The sequence below is a fragment of the Eupeodes corollae genome, chromosome 3 (genome assembly GCF_945859685.1).
Source record: "Eupeodes corollae chromosome 3, idEupCoro1.1, whole genome shotgun sequence".
NCBI classification, from domain to species: Eukaryota; Metazoa; Arthropoda; class Insecta; order Diptera; family Syrphidae; genus Eupeodes; species Eupeodes corollae.
The window spans coordinates 102,815,327-102,836,685 of NC_079149.1; the positions used below are offsets into that span (position 1 = coordinate 102,815,327).

At 29.1% G+C, this 21,359-nt stretch overlaps 1 protein-coding gene across 3 annotated transcripts in view; it reads left to right on the plus strand.

The window, feature by feature from the left end:
* Positions 1 to 21,359, plus strand: part of LOC129949149 (polypeptide N-acetylgalactosaminyltransferase 2) — a 194,056-nt gene that overhangs the window by 7,741 nt on the left and 164,956 nt on the right. The window lies entirely within an intron of this gene.

Here is a 21,359-nt window from a genome sequence, read left to right on the forward strand (position 1 = left end):
AAAATTATCATCTTTTTATCTTCTATAACAATCGGCTATTATTATTATTTTTAATGGGGGAATCTTGATAATTAGATAAGGTAGAAAATAAGTAGCCTAGTGAGTCGGTGAAGATAAGATAAGACAGTTAAATAGCCTGAGAGTGATAAATTTATTACAGACACAGATTTTAAAAAGTTAGCGTGTGTATAGTAAAAAACATTTTATAGCACTTGAATGTTTTATAGGTACATTCTGAATTTGTTTACTTAGTGTTTTTCTTGGTTTTTTTAAACCCACCTCCACCGTCGTCGTCTCTGATGGTCTTCAGATTTGTTTGCACACCTTATCGCTGCTTTTTCTGCAAGGGGCATTGACTCTTTTTATACGTACATAATATTATTCTCTTTTTGCTGCTATAAATTCTCATCAGCAATATGATTATAGGAACGTTACGTAGCGTAGTTGAGATTTTCTCAACAACTTCTAGGATTTTTGTTTTGTTTATTCCCTTATTATTTTTGTCTGTTGTCGTGTCTTTCTACTTCTGGAGATAACATTGTTTTATAAGTTTGTTTTGTACTATAATCCTGGATGTTTTGTTCTTGTTTTGTTTGCTATTTGTGCAAGTTATTTTATGGCTTCCTTTTGTTGTATTCCTGAACAAATTTATAAATTCTTCTTTTGTGGTTTTATATTTACTCTGCAGTCTGCAGATTATCTTAAGAGCATTATTTATAACAAGTGAACATTTTTGTTGGTGATGTTTTGAAAACAATAAAATTATTGTTAATTTTTGTTTACTTCTTAAAAACAAAAAGAAAACGTGTGTTCTTTTGAGTTATGAAGAATTGCAACAGTTTGCTTGACATTCATGAAATTTTATTCCAGTAAGATAAGTCCATAAACCAGGTAACAAATTTTGTTGTTTTAATTTATAAGACTTATTATTTAACGGATGTGGTTTAAAATTAAACAAAAAATTCTCAGTTACAATACAATTAAACTTGATTGATTTGTAAGACTTTGGTCCGTTTTTTTTTCACAGTGAATTAAAAAAAAAAATATAATAGATTGACCTTAAAAAGATGGGCTTGTTTAAGTTTAAAAAAAATGTCTTTAAGATCAAAAAAAGGCAGAGATGTTATTTATACTGATAACTTGACATTGTAATTTCAAGAAATTCAAAAAATTGCAATATATTTTTCGTAATAACTCGAAATGTCATTTCAGGAAATTCAAGAATTATGCGATTAATTTGTTAAGTTAAAGCGGTTTTCTATGGTAATTTTTAATTTTTGTTGAAAAATCGAAATATGTACATTGGATATCGTTAGATAATTGAGCTGGCGATCGATTAAGTTATCGGTACCCTTAGATCAATGTAGATCCTGAGTGATACCATGAAAGTTGTACAACTTTCTCGAAAATTGTATATAAAAACAACCTAAGAATCTATATGTTGTCATTTTCCATTCACTTAGAAGGTTTTATTAAGATCTGAAAGACTGTTTACTGCAATGTCTTCAAGTTTTTTTAAGATTACTGAAAAAGTATTTTTTTAAATATATGAATCTTGTATAGCAAAAAGCTTGGCAGTGGCATAGAAATTGAGTAGTGTTTTTGTGCTCTTCCAATAAGCCGCAATTTTTTAATGTAATTGCTGGTTGTTATGCTCACAAGTAATCGTCAAATTTGGGCCATCATTTCTAAGCAATATCGCAGTTCTCATTCTTTTCTATCGCCCAGTATTTTTATAGTAATCATATTTTTTTAATTCACAAGATGGTCAGTATTAAATTTATAGACTGTGGTACCGTTTCTCGCCAGTTCCTCAATTCTCTCAATCTCAGGCACTGTGAAACCTGGGACCCAGCAGAGTCCAATTTTATGCTGTGATCCAATATCCCTTATTTCTAAGCTACAATAATGTACAAGCTTGTATTTGTTTATTGTAGGCAAAATTGATTTTATTTTATTTTATACTCTAAGTATTCCTGCAAAATCAATGCATGTCATATTTAGCCATTTTTCCAAAAAATAATTTAGCTGAGCCGTAGAACGTAGTTTGCAGCCCTTTCTTGTACATATAGACCCAGGAGAAACAGATTGAGTATTGTTTCCAAGATTACTTCTTGATATCTCGAATTTCATAGTCTATGATTTTTCTTCTATTTGTAAAATAATCTAAATCTGTTATAAAGGGGGTTAAGCGACAAGCCATATCTTTTTGTAGAAGATATTTTAGTTCAAAATAAAATTTGTATTACTTTTAATAATATCTATTAGATTTTTATTTAAAGTCAATAGCAATAACAAAATTAGTAAATTAAAAGACTTAAAAAAGACAAGATAAAAAAAAGGGGCTGGGATGCGACCCACACCGATAACTTCCCATCCCGTCTGTAAATTTGTCTTGCTTAAAAGTTTGTCTATATGTACTCGTATCAATTTTTACCAAATTTGCGCACTATTTCTTGTAGATTTTATTTTTTATGAAAAAACGGACTGTTGGATTTGTATATAAAAATTACTAAAGCCTAGTACGCTGCTGATGCGAAACGAAATTTCCCATACAAAAATGACATGACGAAATCATAAACGAAAAATTTCGCTGTGCTTTTCGTTTTTCAGTACGCTGCTGAACAACGAATTGTGTCATTTTAGTGGACAGCTGTACTAGATTTTTTAGTACAATTCTCCACTCTTTTCGTTCTCAATTTAATTGCCCGGTATATTAATTGCTTGCGAAATTTTGACGTTTAATTTATTTATTGGGAAAAATTGTTTACAAATCAAAATTGAAAATTGTTTACTCGTGACTTTCGGTGTTTTTGTTTTTTGTTTTCCACAGCTGACAGAACTCTACACAAATATTTTTCCGTTGTGGTTTTCGTTTTAATTTCGCTCTACACTTGGAGACCACCGAAAAATTTCGTTTCGCATCAGCAGCGTACTAGGCTTAAATATCGAAAACAATATTTTCTGTGAAATAAAAAAAATTTCAAGCCAATATTTGTAAGTTTTAAAAAGCTATTTGGGTCGAAAGTAAAATTTTACCAAGTTTTAGTATACTTCTTATAAAATAAAATTATATTGAATCCAATATTTCAAATTTTTGAAAAGATATTTGAGTTGAAAATCAATTTGTACCAACTTTTGTTAAATTTTTTTTTGGTTTTTAATTTTTTGTACTGAATGTTAACAACAATATTTTTTGAAAGATTAAAGTAGTTTAAAGCCAATATCAACAAGTTTTGAAAAGATATTTGAGTCGAAAATCAATTTTTACCAACTTTTATTAATTTTTTTTTTGTTTTTATTTTTTGTAAGAAAACTGTCAATTCGATTTTTCTCAACATTTTTCAGAATGTTCAAAACAATATTTCTTATAAGATAAAATAAGATTGAAGCCCAAATTTCAAGTTTTTGAAAAGATATTTGAATCGATATTCAGCTTTTACCAACTTTGAGTAATGTTTTTTTTAGAGTTTTATTTTTTATAAAAAAAACTGTCAATTCGATTTTTCTCAAAATTTTATCAGATGTCAAAAACATTATTTTTAGTTGCACAAAATTGTTTTGGAGATGAAATCATATTTCAGTCGTAAAATTTTGGAGGTGACAAATTTTTTTTTCAGTTTTTTTGATTTATAAAAAAAAACGTTAAATGGATTTTTTCAAAAAATGTACCTGTTTGATATCACGTAACAATATATTTTATAAAATTTAATTCAAATCTCTAGTTAGTAGTACCCGTGGCATGATGGTTAGTGCGTTGGACTGTTATGCAAGAGGTCTTGGGTTCAATCCCTGCCTGTGCCACCTTAATTTAAAAAAAAAAAAATATTTTCGCGGGTACTGCCTCTTGCGAGGAATTGACAATTTCTTCAAGAGTAATTCTTGTCATGAAAAAGTGCTTTCTCAAATTAGCCGTTCGGATTCGGCCTTAAATTGTAGGTCCCTTCCATTCCTGACAACAGTACTCGCACACAGGAATGGTTTGCGAGTTGTAAGTCACTAGGCCCTGGTTCACAACGGACTGTTGCGCCACCCATTTTATTTTTTTAACTAAATAATATCAACAGTAAAAGATTGATTTTGTTCTGCAATGGAAACACATGATTCCAAATGCACAACTACTCAACGAACACAGCCAACAAGATACAAATGCAATATCAATCACACCAAAATTGGAGAACAAAATCACATAATATCAATTTGAGACTCGTATAAATGTCAAAAACGAAACGACGAAACACGGATAATACCTATTATATTTTGCAAATATTGTTTATTTCATTTAAGAAAACTCAATTGATTTTTATAAAAAATTTAGCCTGTCAAAAACACAACACATTGAATTTCTGAAAATTCTTTCTGTAAATTTTGATATTATTATCTAAAAGACACATTTTATTTAAAGCCAATAACAATAAGAAAGTTAATGAATTAAAAGACTTAAAAAAGACAAGATCAAAAGGAATTATAGTTTTCTTATTAATTTATTTGTAGTCTCACAAAAATGCAGTCATATTTTAAAAATTTAGGTTGTTCGAAAGTCAATAATGATTTATAGAAATCTTGTACAATATCAAAATATTTTGATGACTTCAAAAACTCATTTTGAATGTTCACTATATATGTGTGTTTCTCTTTTTCGTTTACTTTTTTTCTAAAATTAATCATTATATGTATTTAAAATTCTTAACTTAAAAATATTTCTATTTTTTAGTTTGATTTCTAAAATTGTGTGTTTTGAAGGAATAATTCAAAAAAATCAAAATTCTAAAAAGATTTCCAACTACTTCTCCTTAAACTCTAATCGTTTAAAATTTAAAAAATGGAAGTATAATTAAAATTATAGACCAATAAAAAGTTTGCGTTTATGTCATTGAAGACATATAAAATCCACTTAAAGGTGTCAAAAATAAAAATGCAGACATTGCACGAAGTATGTTTCACTTAGAGACAGAATTTTTGCAATAAAAAACAAAATTATTCAAATATTATAAAAACATACTAGAAATGAATGATGCAAATTATATTTTTAAAATGCTAATTACATAATGTACTATGCATAATATATCCAAGTTATTAATTAATCATTTGTGATTATTGTTTTAAATACGAGTATATGAATATTTGGAATTTAGCTGATACTTAAATTTAAAATATATTATTTTTGTCAAACAGAACTTTTTAAACCCACCCGTTCAAGTCTTAATCTGCAACTCAAATTATAATAGAAATGTTTTTTTTTTTGAAGCAATAATAACCATTGATTATGAATATCAAAAACGTTCAGACATTCAAATTGATATTAAAAAGTCGTTAAATGCACACAAATTTGAAGTTCGCGGTTTTGCATTTTTTTTTTCAAAATATTTTTGTTTGAATTTCTATGCATTTTTAATACAAATTTAATTTGTTTGCATTAAATTTGTTTTTGCATAAATTGATTTAAAATTTGATTTTGAATAAAATTTGTATTTAAAAATGTTCAAGATTAAAACTAATTTTTATTTAGCAATACACACTGTATATGTATAATAATACATTTTTCATGAACTCGTAACCCAAAAAAGAGGGTTTTCAATAAGACCGGGAAAATGTTGACATGATAACCGTGGCGTTTGCTGTGTGGAGCGTAGCGCCCCCGTCCTGCTAAAACCGCATGTCCTCTAGGTCCATATGGCTCTATTTGGCCCATAAGAAATTAGTTGTCATCGTTCCTCCATCGCTCCTTGTTGACGATGACAGCCTCACTAACGTCGTTTTCAGTAAAGTACGGACCCATTACGCTGCCGTAAATCCACACCTAACGTCAAATTATTGCATTATCACCTGGTGAACCTCGCGTGGGTTGGTGTCGTCTCATATACGGCAGTTTTGGTTGTTAACACAGATATTTATCCAAAAGTGCACCTCGTCACTAAAGATGATTTTTCGGCGAAATTTGGGTCCTCTTCCAAACGATACGATTATGATCTTCGAGCTCCTGGGTCAGTTGGATCTTGTACGGGTTTAGGCCCAAGTCCTGTTGCAAGACTCGCCAATTTAAAGTCTGTGAAAGGCCAAGTTCTTGTGCACGCCGAGGAATAGACTGCATCGGCTTTTGCTCTACATATTGTGTTTCTTGAACGTACTGGTGTTGGCTGATTGTTAACGGAAGCGGTCTTCTCAAATTTGGCAACCAAACGTTGAAGAGTTGACTGTGAAGGGCCGCAACATCTGCCGTAAAATGAGCGCAATGCTTGCAACGTTTTCGTTAACGAAGACTCAATTTGATAATTAAGTTTTATCATTTGAACTTGCTGTTCTATCGTGTAACTTGTTATGATGATTTGGCATAAGCAACTAAATAATAAACAAAAGATTTGACAGATGTGACCAAAACAAAATGGTCAACACATTGCTCCAATATCTACTCGTGCCAATTGAAAAAACTTTTATAAGATTATATTAAAAATACGTTTTTTGAGCAATTCTGAAAAGAACGAAATCAAATAAAAATTATGGAGCCTTTTATGGTAACTCATATAATTTTTCATTGTTTTATCTTATCCGTCCACTTAATTTCTAAAAATATATTAAAATGGCTGCCGTTTTTTACCTTTAGATTTTATATCATTGAGTCTTTTTAGTAGAGTCAAATGTGGTTATCGCTTTTGGTGTAATTGCGCGTCAAGTTTAAAAAATATACCAGTTTCTTATAATCTTTGTCAATTTTGTAAAATGTTATGATATTTTTAAACTATGGCATTGAAATTTGATAGTGACTTTATTATGAGGCCTTAAATGTCAAATACAAGCTGTCATTTATTGCAATTAAATAATTTTGAACATTAATAAAATTATATTTATGATCTTTAGTTAATAAATTGTATTCGAAAACGGTTCTTTCCGGTCGCCTTTAAAGCAGATTTTACTACTTCTAAATATAATTGTCTTTCTATCTTGAGGACCATTCCAAACATAGAACAATTAAAATTATAGATTTGATGAAGAATTTTTTAAGGTACATACACACAAATATTGTTACTCAGCGTGTGATGTTACAGAAGAATCCAAGGCTATTTATTTCGCTCCTTCTTCCTTTCTGGAGAATTCAGTATTATAAAGGGTGATTTTTTTTGAGGTTAGGATTTTCATGCATTAGTATTTGACAGATCACGCGGGATTTCAGACATGGTGTCAAAGAGAAAGATGCTCAGTATGCTTTGACATTTCATCATGAATAGACTTACTAACAAGCAATGCTTGCAAATCATTGAATTTTATTACCAAAATCAGTGTTCGGTTCGAAATATGTTTCGCGCTTTATGTCCGATTTATGGTCTACATAATCGACCAAGTGAGCAAACAATTAATGCTTTATTGTTTACTTTATTGGACATTAAACCAACCACACGAATGCGTACAGTGCGTACAGAAGAGAATATTGCGTCTGTTTCTGAGAGTGTTGCTGAACACCGTGAAATGTCGATTCGTCGCCGTTCGCAGCAATTGGGTTTGTATTATTCGACCACATGGAAGATTTTACGCAAAGATCTTGGTGTACAACCGTATAAAATACAGCTCGTACAAGAACTGAAGCCGAACGATCTGCCACAACGTCGAATTTTCAGTGAATGGGCCCTAGAAAAGTTGGCAGAAAATCCGCTTTTTTATCGACAAATTTTGTTCAGCGATGAGGCTCATTTCTGGTTGAATGGCTACGTAAATAAGCAAAATTGCCGCATTTGGAGTGAAGAGCAACCAGAAGCCGTTCAAGAACTGCCCATGCATCCCGAAAAATGCACTGTTTGGTGTGGTTTGGACCGTATTTTTTCAAAGATGCTGTTGGACGCAACGTTACGGTGAATGGCGATCGCTATCGTTCAATGCTAACAAACTTTTTGTTGCCAAAAATGGATGAACTGAACTTGGTTGACATGTGGTTTCAACAAGATGGCGCTACATGCCACACAGCTCACGATTCTATGGCCATTTTGAGGGAAAACTTCGGAGAACAATTCATCTCAAGGAATGGACCGGTAAGTTGGCCACCAAGATCATGCGATTTGACGCCTTTAGACTATTTTTTGTAGGGCTACGTCAAGTCTAAAGTCTACACAAATAAGCCAGCAACTATTCCAGCTTTGGAAGACAACATTTCCGAAGAAATTCGGGCTATTCCGGCCGAAATGCTCGAAAAAGTTACCCGTTAAAGTTATCACCGTTTAATAGCGTAAACGACCAGAAGTTCAAAGAATGTTTGCAATTTAACAGCATTGTTAAAGAATGCAATTTGTTTTTTAAATTCACCGACTTCAGTTTGAAACTTTAGACTTAAAATTATACAATCACAAGTCACTTGTAGCAAAAAGAATGCAATCATTTGTTCAACCAGTTCATTTTGCAGCATTTTTATTCTTTTTCATCTTGCATTCTTTTGCGTTTTTGAATTCGTTTGTTAACTTTACTTTCCTTGATTTGACATTTTCCTTTATAAACATCTGTTTTGTAGACCCATTAAAATGCTGTCCAGTTTAATGACAAAATTTCATCAAAACTCAGTGAGTCAGTTCTAATCATCTAGTCGGAAGGCAAAAAGAATGCAAATGAATGCAAAAAGAATTTAAAGAATACATTCAATTGATTGCTGCAAAATGAACGGATTTAAATATTGATTGCATTCTTTTTGCTAAAAGTGATTGATGGTGGCATAATTTTAAGTCTATTCAAAAAGTGAAAACAATGAATTTAATCCTCTAATTGAATTCAATACATGATTTGTAAGGATTACACTCACAAAAGATTGCATTCTTTAACAAGCCAGCAATTTAAGGCCTATTGATCAATTTTTAACGAATTTTTCAAATTTGAGGCTTAAATCAATGAAATTGCAATGTATCGAGATAATTTCAAACTAAGTACTTGACAGTGAAATTGCGATATGCTGTTTTAACTTAAAAGGTCACAATCCCTCATAAAAGTTCGGAGTTCTTTATATTGGACAATTCTCTCTATGTATCTCGTTGTTCCTGGTTAAACCCGTTGGAAATAATTATAAAGTTTTTTGTGTTAAACTTAATAAACTTTATACCGCTCTACTTTCCATGATCATTTGATTGAATTTAATTAGTAGTATTCAAAATTGTTCCTTTATACCATTGAACATAAACAGACTTTATGTAGCCTTATAAAACATAACAACCACATTTTGTATATGTCTTCATCTTCTATAACAGTAGGTAAGGTATCTATTGGTGTAGGTAAAGGTATATTATTTATATTTTAATTAGTTACTTTTGCATTAAATTATAGAACCTCAAAAGAAAGATTAAACATTTATTTAACATAATAAATTACTTCTATTATCCTATAGAATATTTCTTTGTAAAATATTTCCTCTCTTTTGTTTTTATTTCATGTTCAAAAACAAAACAAAAAACATAACAATGACAAATTTTATTTATCCTCATGCATACGTCATACACATGTGATGTCAGTGTTCTTTTGAATTTCAATCTCGAAATCACTGTAACATACCTTTGGAAACCATCATCATCATCATATTATACCCAAGCCATTATAATTATTCATCATCATTCATCGTTCTTATTATATACCAAAGCAACTCACGTTGTTGATTATGATGTTAACTTTTTCTGTACTTCTTCAATACTTCATATATAAAACAGAGGTACAGAGGTACAGAGGTGTAGAGGTACATTAGAGCTGTCAAAGTCAGAGACCATATTATTTTTTAATGAGAATCTCACACCCTCCAAAAAAATATGAAAAAAATAAATGAAAGCACCGCACTAATATTAATATAATGTGAAATATGATGGGGTACAACTCAAGCTTAAGCTCAAGCCACTGGACTATGGGGTTGTATATAGCTCCCTCTATAGTTGGGCATCAGAAGAAGGTAAGGTGGCAAACAAAATATGTACAAAACTATAGATACTATAATTTATTTTAATGAGGTCTTTTTTTTCTGCACCTTTTGCGAATTTAAATTATATTTTTTCTCTTTTTTGTTTTGTTTATATTTATTTCTGTGTTCTTTCAGAGACGTGACATAACCTTAAAAAAAATGTCAAAACTATTGGAAGGCCGTTTTTTTTTGTAGATGTATACACATATTTATATAGAATTGTGACAGTTTTTGTTTTTCGTTTTGTTTTAACTTATTTGACAGAATATTTCCATTTTATCCGGAAGTGGAACCTTGCTCTGCTCTGACACTCGGACCAACCCTAAGTAAAAGTTTGGCATGTTACACAAAAAAGGCAAAAAGTGTCTTTCACTCTTATAATGGTTATGCTCTACACAGTAGGTACACAACACGCAATCAATATCACTTGAGAGTTTCCAAAAAACAGAGGACACAAGCTTATGTAGAGGTACAATGATGTGTCACCGCCATCACCATTCACTTGAAAATCTTAGGAAAACCATTGCATGAGTTTGGTACCTGACTTTTTTGGAACCCAATTTACGAACAAAAAATAAGCTTCAAGTGAAAGGTGATTTCGATTTGATTAGATTTTGTGTTTTCTATGGATATAAATTTTGTTTGTCGATGCCAAAGCAAGAAAAAGTACAGTTATAAGCGTACGTTCCCAATAAAGCGTCCGCCGCAACGTACATCGTTGGTCGGTTGTCCGTCGTATGTTATAGGTACCGAATAGTCAAAGTTGTCGAGGCACACTCTGTATTTCTGAGGTGCGGTGGCGTTTATTCGAATAGACTAGTAGACATTTAATATAGATCTGGTCATTTTGAGGTTATGTAATTGAATGCATGCTAGCCTAAAGCATAAGCAAAGCATAAATAGTCTGAGAGCTAAAGTTGTATAATTAGTAGAAGCTTATTTTGCGGAAGTTGCAGGTGCTGAAAATTAGTCGGATTAGTGTTTAGTGTTTGTTAGGTGACGTATTCTTCTATTATAATAAGCTATTATTTTCATTCTTGAAATGTTGTAGTCATAAACAAATGTTTTTTTCCTTAATAAACGTCACATATTTTTAATTTATAAAAAATATCATAAGATTATATTATCAAACAGCTTTTATGACTTTTTCGAAAATGGGCTTAGTTGGAATCTGACTTCAAAATCAATGAACAACATTATTCTTAGCTTTTTTTAATCGTTTCCAGACTTATGTACTATGAAAATCCCTCTTTTTCGGATCATGGAAACGCAATGACAAAATATGAAAAGAACATTAAATTTCGACCTAAACATCATTGTACAATGGGCAACAAAAAACCACGTGGGATTAAATACTACAAAAAAATACAACACTATTCTGTAGAAACCGCTTATTCCCATATCTGAGTTAGTATTCAAACAATTTAAATAAAGCTATTACAGTGTTCAAAGAAAAGCATTTCAAATGTTTGGTAATAACTACGTAACATAGTTCAACGTAAAGTTAGAAATGTATCTATAAGAAGAAGCTCGAGTAGAGCATAAGCAAATATTTGATAGTTAGTCTTAAGAAGTACTCACCAACAGATAGTTGTCTCCGAACAGCATTTTCTGAAATAAAGATATTGATTAATAAAATAAAAAATCGAGTTATATTTTAATTAAAGATTATAAAAAGACCAATATCAAAACTGTTTCTTGCCTCACTCTTTTTAATGTTATTTTAGAAAACTATGGTCTTTAATAAATTAGACAGCTTTATTTCTCGCCTTTAAGAATTAAACCATATAATTGGGCTTCTACAAATGCCCACCAGTTAACCTTTAAGCCCAATTCAATAATTCAAAAGCAATGTCAGTTGACGTCTCTAAACCCTCCCTTTTTTCCCAATGACCACATTGTGTCTTTAGTATATGAAGATGTGTTCACGACAAAGAAACATTTCAGAAAACATTATTTAAAAAACGTTTAGGAAATATTTCCTATTTGTTAAAAAAAAAAAACATTTCAAAAACAATTCAGAAATGTTGGTCTGTTTCTGAAACGTTTTTTTAATATTTCTGAAACGTTTTTCAAATGTTTCTTTAATGTTTCAAAATTGTTTCTTTGGTCTAGGCACACTTTAAAAAATATAATTAGTTATTATTATTATTTAAAAAATTACAATATTGCGTCAGGTTTTTAACTAAGGTTAAGGTTGGATAAAAACACTTACATAAAGTCATTTGCAGCTTTTAAAATTGAAAAAATTGAATAGTTTTCAAAAATTTTATAATAACATAGTTTCCGTGTTTGTACATGTTTTATTTTGAAATGTTCATAAGTCTTTTAAAGCTTAAAGAAAAGCTGAAACATTTATGAAAAAAAGGTAAATCCGTTCTTAAAGCAAAAGATTTAATTTTCCCTAAGTAAAATAGACGAAGACTTTATCATTTTATAGCTCGTAAGACATTTTAACAACTAAGTCAAATTCAAAAACTGTGTTAAAGTTTGTATTTTCCAAAATCAAAGCACTTTTAGTTGTTAAGAACTATTTCATCAAAATCACAAATTCGGATCTTGGTTGTTTTTAACTTCCCATAGGAAGTTATTGTAATGGGTCCGATTTGTCAAATTGAAAATTTTGACATTTCTCGACGTTTCAGGTCCCTAGAGTCGAAATAAAATTTTTTTAGAAAGATGTCTGTGCGTGCGTGTGTACGTACGTTTGTACGTCCGTACGTTCGCGACGTTTTTTTCGTCGTCCATAGCTCAAGAACCAGAAGAGGTATCGACTTCAAATAAATTTTTTTACACAGATAATAAGACAGAAAGATGCAGAAAGGGCTCTCAAAAAAATTGGGTGGGTGGTTTTTTTACTATAGCAGTTTGAAAAAAAAAATTTGGTTAACCTTAAATATCTTACGAACCAAAAACGCTAGAGACTTGAATTAAATTTTATATAATATATTTTAACGTGATACCAAACAGGTATATTTTTTGAAAAAAATCAATATAACGGTTTTTTTTATAAATCAATAAAACTGAAAAAAAAAAATTGTCACCTCCAAAATTTTACGACTGAAATATGATTTCATCTCTAAAACAGTTTTTTACAACGAAGAATAATATCTTTGACATCTGATAAAATTTTGAGAAAAATCTAATAGACAGTTTTTTTTACAAAAAATAAAAACAAAAAAAAAATGTATAAAAGTTGGTAAAAATTGATTTTCGACTCAAATATCTTTTCAAAACTTTGAGATATTGGCTTTTATTTACTTTTATCTTTCAAAACATCTTGTTGTCAACATTCAGTTAAAGTTTGAAAAAAATCGATTTGACAGTTTTTGTACAAAAAATTAAAAACCGAAAAAAAATTAATAAAAGTTCGTAAAAATGATTTTCGACTCAAATATCTTTTAAAAACTTTGAGATAATAGGTTCTTACTAATTTTTTCTTATAAGAAATATTGTTTTCAACATTACGAAAAATCGAATTGACAGTTTTTTTTTACAAAAAATAAAAACCTGAAAAAAATGTATAAAAGTTGGTAAAAATTGATTTTCGACTCAAATATCTCTTCAAAAATTTTAAATATTGGTTTCAAACTAATTTTATCTTATGAGAAATATTGTTTTCAACATTTGCTAAAATTTTTAAAAAAATCGATTTGACAGTTTTTTTTTACAAAAAATAAAACTCTAAAAAAAACAATACCTAATAAAACTTGGTAAAAATTTATTTTCGGCTCAAATAGCTTTTCAAAAATTAAAAATATTGGCTTCAAACTTATTTTATTTCAGAGAAAATATTGTTTTCAATATTCAGTAATTTTTATATAAAAATCCAACAGTCCGTTTTTTTCATAAAAAATAAAATCTACAAAAAATAGTGCGCAAATTTGGTAAAAATACATATAGACAAACTTTTAAGCAAGACAAATCGACAGACGGGATGGGAAGTTATCAGTGTGGGTCGCATCCCAGCCTCTTTTTTTTTAACCATTTTTAAAGAAGAAAATTTCATAAACTGATTTGATTGAAAAATTGTAAGTTGGTTATTAAATTCAGGACATTTGAATCTTTTATTGAAAATATGTTTTAGGAAATCGAAATGTTTGCTTCTAAGTAAAATTGATATTTTTATAAGTTCCTAAATTATATGAGACGAACACCAACAACTCGACAACCGGTTTCTGGTCTAGAAAGATGTGACTTGTTTAAATTTCAACTCAACGAATATAACCGAATTACAATTTTATTTGTTTTTAATTTAGTTCAAACTTATTTGAATTGAATAATGGATATGTTCTCAACTCTTTTTGAAATGTTTGTACTGTTAAGGAACGAATTTATGTACTAAGAATTTATAGTTTTGGCATGTTTGTCAAATCTAAAATACTCTTTTATATTTGTAGCTCAATATGCCTAGAGTTTTGAACACTAAACCAGATTATAAATGTTTCTCTTAAGACATATTTAATGTCTATTAATATACACTCAAATATTTTCATATTATTTAAAACTGTCAGGTAGCTTAAAGGCAATTAGACACTACTTTAAAAAATTTAACGTTAAAAATAAAAACTTGTTTATTGTTTGTACAGAACATAATGGAACAATATTTAATTCCTGTAAAAACAACCCTTCCTGCAACGTTTATAAAATACCAAAAAATGATTATTATTTCTTTAATTTATTTCCAACTTTACCATCCAAACTATGATGATTAAAATCGATTGTTTGTGAATAATTGTAAGTGAAAGGGGGCCAAGTAGACATGCGAATATAATTTTTGTGTTGTTTATATTTTTTTAAATTAAGTCCAAATAAGTTTATGCACATATAAGCCGATAGTAAAAATACCTTATGACATTTTTTTTTATTTAAAAATTTACACTGAGGCCTTTAATGCCATCTAAAAGGAGGTTGCAATTTATGTTTTAGGTATAAATATGTACCTTAAACTAGTTTCGTGGACTTCAAGCTCAAGATTTATGTCCAGTTTAACAAATTGAGAGTTGGTTTAGATTAAAAAGTTGAGACCCAAGTTAAACAAAATTTTTTACCAAATTTTGTTTCTCAAATTTGAAGTTGAAATCTAAATTTTCTTAAACTCTTGATTTTAAAAAATTCTCTATATTATTTTAAAAAAAACAACAATATGCAAATCAAAACAATTTCTAAACGTATTTTTCTTTAAAATTACATAAAATGTTAATTTAAAACATATTCTAAAAATCTATTTAGTTTTTAAAAAGATGGAAGTTTTTAAATTAATCTTTAAAATTAGATTTTTTAATTTTTTTATATTTTCAAAATCATAACACTAATAAAAAAAGCACTTTAGAGTATTCTGAAAAGTGTTCGTCTGGCTTCCATTTAGTATGCACTGTAATTTATACTATTTTAAAAATGTTAAAAACAATCAAAAACGAGGTTTTTAAGACTACGTTTGAACTCAAAATAGCGCTATCAATAAATGGTCTTAATTTAACTCTAAGTTTTGAGAAAACATTCATACTTCCGAAAATTACTTTAAGTGGTGATTTCAAAACTATTTGCTCATGTTTTAAAAATAACCGTTTCAAAGTTTGATATACTCTTAATAGAATTGTTTAAACAACAGATTCGTTACTAGAACAAAGTTAAATTTCAAACCCTCTAAGCGTTTCTTTCAGATTTTTGTTTGCTTGTTCAATCTAAAGTTTTTTTTCACAGGTACTGCCTCTTACGAGGAGTTGACAAATTCTCCAAGAGTAATTCTTGTCATGAAAAGTGCTTCCTTAAAATAGCCGTTCGGGTAGGGCTTAAAACTGTAGGTAGGAATGGTTGAGAGTTGTTAGTCACTAGCATGAGGCCCTGGTTCTCAACAGAATTTTTTTTAATAATAAAATTAAAAATACCAAAAACAGTTTTTTAAGGCTAATTTAAAACTCGAAATATTTTTTTACAGTTAATTATATGACGGTTTTGTAAAGAGCCCAAAACTTTCTCTTTTAGATACAATTAAATCATTTTATTACCTTACTTAGTTTCTGTAAACTATCATTAGTTATGACTTATTAGTCTTTGTTTTACTTTACATGTTGTAAGAAAACTTTGAAATGCTAAACTATTTGTGCTAAAATAGTTATCAAAACAAAAAAGTAAAACTGTTTGATGTAAGTTTTGTTCTTTCTCTTTAACAAAAGTATCAAAATGTCATTGTTTGAAAATTGTGTTTATTTTTTATTAAGGATTTCAAAACCAAACTTTAATTTTACATATTTACTCAACTTTTTAAAAATACCCGTTTTGACATTATTTTTATATTTTTGAAATACATTTCAAAAACTTTATAAATTATTTAAAATTGTTACGCCAATTTTGATTAGTTGAACAACTTTTAAACCGATTTATCTTTTTATGTTGAACACTATTTTAGCATGAATAGTTTAACGTTTCGTTCAGACTTTTGAAAGACAGGTGAAAATGTTTTGAATTTAATATGAAATAATAGAAATTTTCCGCCTGAATATTAAAGAAAGGAATTAGAAAAAGTTACTTCATAAGTTTAGATAGCATTAAAAAGTCTTATATCCGTGTTGTTTTTGAATCTTAAAAAGTAATATCTCAAAAATCTGACATCATACATTCAATTTAAAGTCGGATTTGAATTAAGATCATTAAAAACGAATTACAATTGTATTGCCATGGAGAAAACCTTTGCCGACCAACAAAGTTGCATTAGCCTAGTTAAGTATACGAATTCGGCTCTTTAAAGGTATTGTAACCTGGATCATAGGTAGGTCCACAAATTCATTGCATTTTAACCTCAAGATTAAAGTTTTATGCTCTTGCCCTACCCTACTCTCACCAATTCAATAATAAGCCTAGAAAATCGCATCTGAGCCTCATAACGTTGTTTTCAATATACAACACGCGGAAAACGAAAAATTCTGTTCTTAGTATATAAGAGCTTTTAAATACTCGTATGCACGAGTACATTTTGATTTTCGATTCGATTTCATTTAATTTAAACTGGACTCTTTTAAGTATTTAATGCTCTTATCAATTAAATTGCTCTGATTTAGTTCACGTTTAATTGAAATAAAAGTGTAGGTAGTCATGTTATCTGTGTGTACCGCAGTACCTGTTTGATATATGAATCCATCAAAAGCAGCTTATTTCCAACGTAACACGCTTACGCTCACAATAAATTTCTGAGTTTAGCAAATACTGAGTACCTACCTACCTTTTATGATTGGAGATTTAATATTGAATCCATATGTAACAACCTTTAAAATCAGTCCCTGTACCAATTTTAACTAACACTCATGTGATGCGCGTAATTTAATCTTCTATAATTCAATCAATAAGTTTCAAATGTATCTCTATCTATTTATCTATCTATCTATTTCTATTGCTCGTCACATCGAACATAAATTGCAAGTGAATCTGATGTGAATACTTCGTTCAAATGCATCTATATTTTTCTATATCTGACTGCGATGTTATTGTAATTTCCAATGCAAACTTGCATCGGAAAGATTTAAGTGAATTTTCTGATATTTTTTTCCATATTTATAAAATCGTATTTGTACTCTAGAACTTATAACTCTGTATAGATATAACTGTACATCGTGCATAGTACAACATCAATTGAAACTGATACAGTGCAATCACAACTTCCAGTGGGTTATTGTATATTCATTTTATTTTCACCCTGTTTTTATTTTATTTTCATGTTCTTTTCTTATTTTGATTTGGTTTTGATTTATTTTTGTGTTCATATGAAATCAAGTCCTAATGTTGTAAAACCATACGTATTTCGATACAGTTATGTGTAAAGAAATTTGTTGTTGAATTCCAGATAAACGCATTCTCAAAATAAATCAATTTTTGAAGTGCTAATTGCCACATTTGAAACAACATGAAGTTATTTGGAAATATGTACATACATGATATAGTTTAAGAAATTTCAAAGTTAAACAAAATTGATTTTTAACTTCCCATAGGAAGTTATTGTAATGGGTCCGATTTGTCGAATTGAAAATTTTGAAATCTACTACGTTTCAAGGTCCCTAGAGTCGAAATAAAATTTTTTTAGAAAGATGTATGTGCGTGCGTGTGTACGTACATTTGCACGTCCCTACGTTCTCGACGTTTTTTCGTCGTTCATAGCTCAAGAATCAGAAGAGATATAGACTTCAAATAAATTTTGTTATTTAGATAAAAATGCAGAAAGATGCGAGACAATTGCGTGGGTGTTTTTTTCTATTGCAGTTTAAAAAAAGTGACAATTTTGGTTAACCCTAAATATCTTTCGAACCAAAAACGCTAAAGACTTGCGGCCCTACTATGTAACTCAATTCTACTTTTAATTCTATTCGAAACTCATTTCCGATTCTACTTTCAAATCGTAGTACGTATGAAAGTAGAATCGAATGCCAGTTATACCAACTTATTTTCAAAAAATGTTCTACTTTCGAACGAGTATCGAGTTGTTTGACAGTAAAAAAAAATAATATCATCAAACAACATCAAATTTTTGGACAAAAATAATTATTACAAAAATGGACACCGTTGGAATTTGGTTCAATTTGCAAGGAAATGAAGAACGATACGAGCAAATTAAACGCAGAAGAATGAGTGATAATTCCAAAATAATGGATGTGAGTGACAAAAGGTTCGCACATATAGGGTCCGCCATAGAATGTTTTTTTTTCCAACAAGTGCTTTTTTCGTGAATGGTTACACTTAGCTCATGTCTGATTTCACAGTTTATTAGATTATCTTTCCGCTGAACGAATGTGGTTCATAAACTTTTCAGATGGAGCTCATTTTGATCTTTGCGGGTATGTAAACAAGCAAAATTGTCGAATTTGGTTCACAGAAAACCCGTACGCATACATTGAATAGACGATACATCCAAAAATATTAACTGTTTGGTGCGGATTCTGGTCCAGAGACATAATTGGGCCAATTTTCTTCGAAAATAAGCAAGGAGTGTCCGCTACAGTCAATGGCGATCGTTATCGGGCCATGTGGAACGAATTTTTGTTCACAGGCGGCGCTACGTAGCACCCGTCCAAGCTACACTCGATGTTTTTATAGCATTTAAAAAAAAAGAAGTTATATAACGGACCGTTTATATATACGGTAGAATATTTGAACGCATTCCTAATTAAAAATATATACTTTTGTTGTAGTTTTGTTAAGAACTATCGTCTAAAGACTAAACTAAAGACGGGTTTATGTTCTTACTTAAGACCATATTATCCGACATGACTTCTTGCAGAAGACAAAATACTTTTCCAATTACCATGAAGTTATCAGCAGCATTAAAGTTTTTGGCAATAAGAAGTTACCAAAACCACAACGATGATGGTAAGAACGCTGAACTTGCACAGCAAACCATAACAAAAATACTTGCGGAAGTTTTGACTTCAATCGAAAGTGTCATGTGCCTGCTGATGATGAATTTTGAAATGAATGAGGAAGGGAAACGTAAGTCCAAACGCTATTTTTGGCAAAAATCATGAATTGAATTCGAATTCGAGAAATTTCATTGTAGAATCGAGTTAAATAGTAGGGCCCTTGAATTAAATTTGATATTATATGTATATTGTAACGTGATATCAAACAAATATATTTTTTGAAAAAAATCCAATAAAAGGTTAAAAAAAACTGAACAAAAAAATTTTTCACCTCGTAAATTTTAAGAATACGAAATGATTTAAGCTCCAAAACAATTTTGTACAGCAAAACATAACGTTTTTGACATCTGCTAAAATTTTGAGAAAAATCGAATTGACAATTTTTTTTTATAAAAAATAAAAACCTGAAAAAAAACATCACTCAAAGTTGGTAAAAATTTAATTTTGACTTAAATATCTTTTCAAAACTTTGAGATTATGGCTTCCAAGTTATTTTATATTATAAGAGCTATTGTTTTTAACATTCTGAACATTTTTGAGAAAAATCAAATTAACATTTTTTTTTACAAAAAATAAAAACCTAAACATAAAAATTAATAAAAAATGTTAAAAATTTATTTTCGACTCAAATATCTCTTAAAAACTTTAAAATATTGGCTTTAAACTAGATTTATCTTTTAAAAAATATTGTTGTCAACACTCAGTAAAATGTTGAGATAAATCGAATTTACATTTTTTTTAATAAAAAATGTAAACCTAAACAAAAAAATAAATAAAAAATGGTAAAACTGATTTTCGGCTCAAATATCTTTTTAAAACTTTGAGATATTGGCTTTAATTACTTTGGTCTTTTAAAAAATATTGATGTACACATTAAGTAAAATTTTGAGAAAAATCGAATTAAGAGTTTTTTTTACAAAAAATAAAAACCTAAACATAAAAAATAGTAAAAGTTGGTAAGAATTGATTCGAATCAAATATCTTTTCAAAACTTTGAGATTATGGCTTCCAACTTATTTTATTTTATAAGAACTATTCTTTTCAACATTCTGAACATTTTTGAGAAAAATCAAATTAATAGTTTTTTTTACAAAAAATAAAAACTTAAAAGAAAACTTAACAAATGTTGGTACAAATTGAATTTCGACTCAAATATCTTTTTAACACTTTGAGAAATTGGCTTCCAACTTATATTTTCTTATAAGAACTATTCTTTTCAACATTCTGAACATTTTTGAGAAAAATCAATTGGACAGCTTTTTTACAAAAATAAGAACCTAAACAAAGTTGGCAAAAATTGATTTTCGACTCAAATATCTTTTAAAAACTTTGAGATACTGGTTTAAAACTACTTTTATCTTTTGAAAAATTTTGTTTTTAACATTCAGTAAAATTTTAGAAAAATCTAATTGACATTTTCTTTTTCAAAAAATAAAAACCTAACAAAAAAACAATACTAAAGCTTGGTAGAAATTTACTCTCGACTCAAATATTTTTTCAAAATTAAAAATATTGTCTTTAAACTTTCTTATTTCACAGAAAATGTTGTTTTTGATATTCACTTTTTTTTTATAAGAACCAACAGTCCGTTTTTCCATAACAAAATAAAAACTACAAAAAACGTAAACAATCTACTAAAAATTGGTTAAAATTTGTTTTCGACTTAAAATGTATTTAACAAAACTACATTTCTAAACTAAACTATTTCCTTATATGAAAAATACTGTCGGTAACTTAAAATTTTTAAGAACAATTCAACTGACAACTTTTTTAACCCAACACGAAAGACTTCAAACTTTTTAGCAAGACAAATCGAATAGCGGGATGGGAAGTTATCAGTGTCGATTGCATCCCAGCTTTTTTTTTTATAAAAATCAAACAGTCCGTTTTTTCATAAAAAAATAAAAACTACAAAAACTTGTTCGCAAATTTTTGAAAATTGTTGTTTGGTTCTTGATATCTTTCAAATTAATTTCATTCATCCAATTTGTAAAAATTTAAGAAATGGTACTAAAATTGGTAAAAATTTGTTTTCGACTAAACAA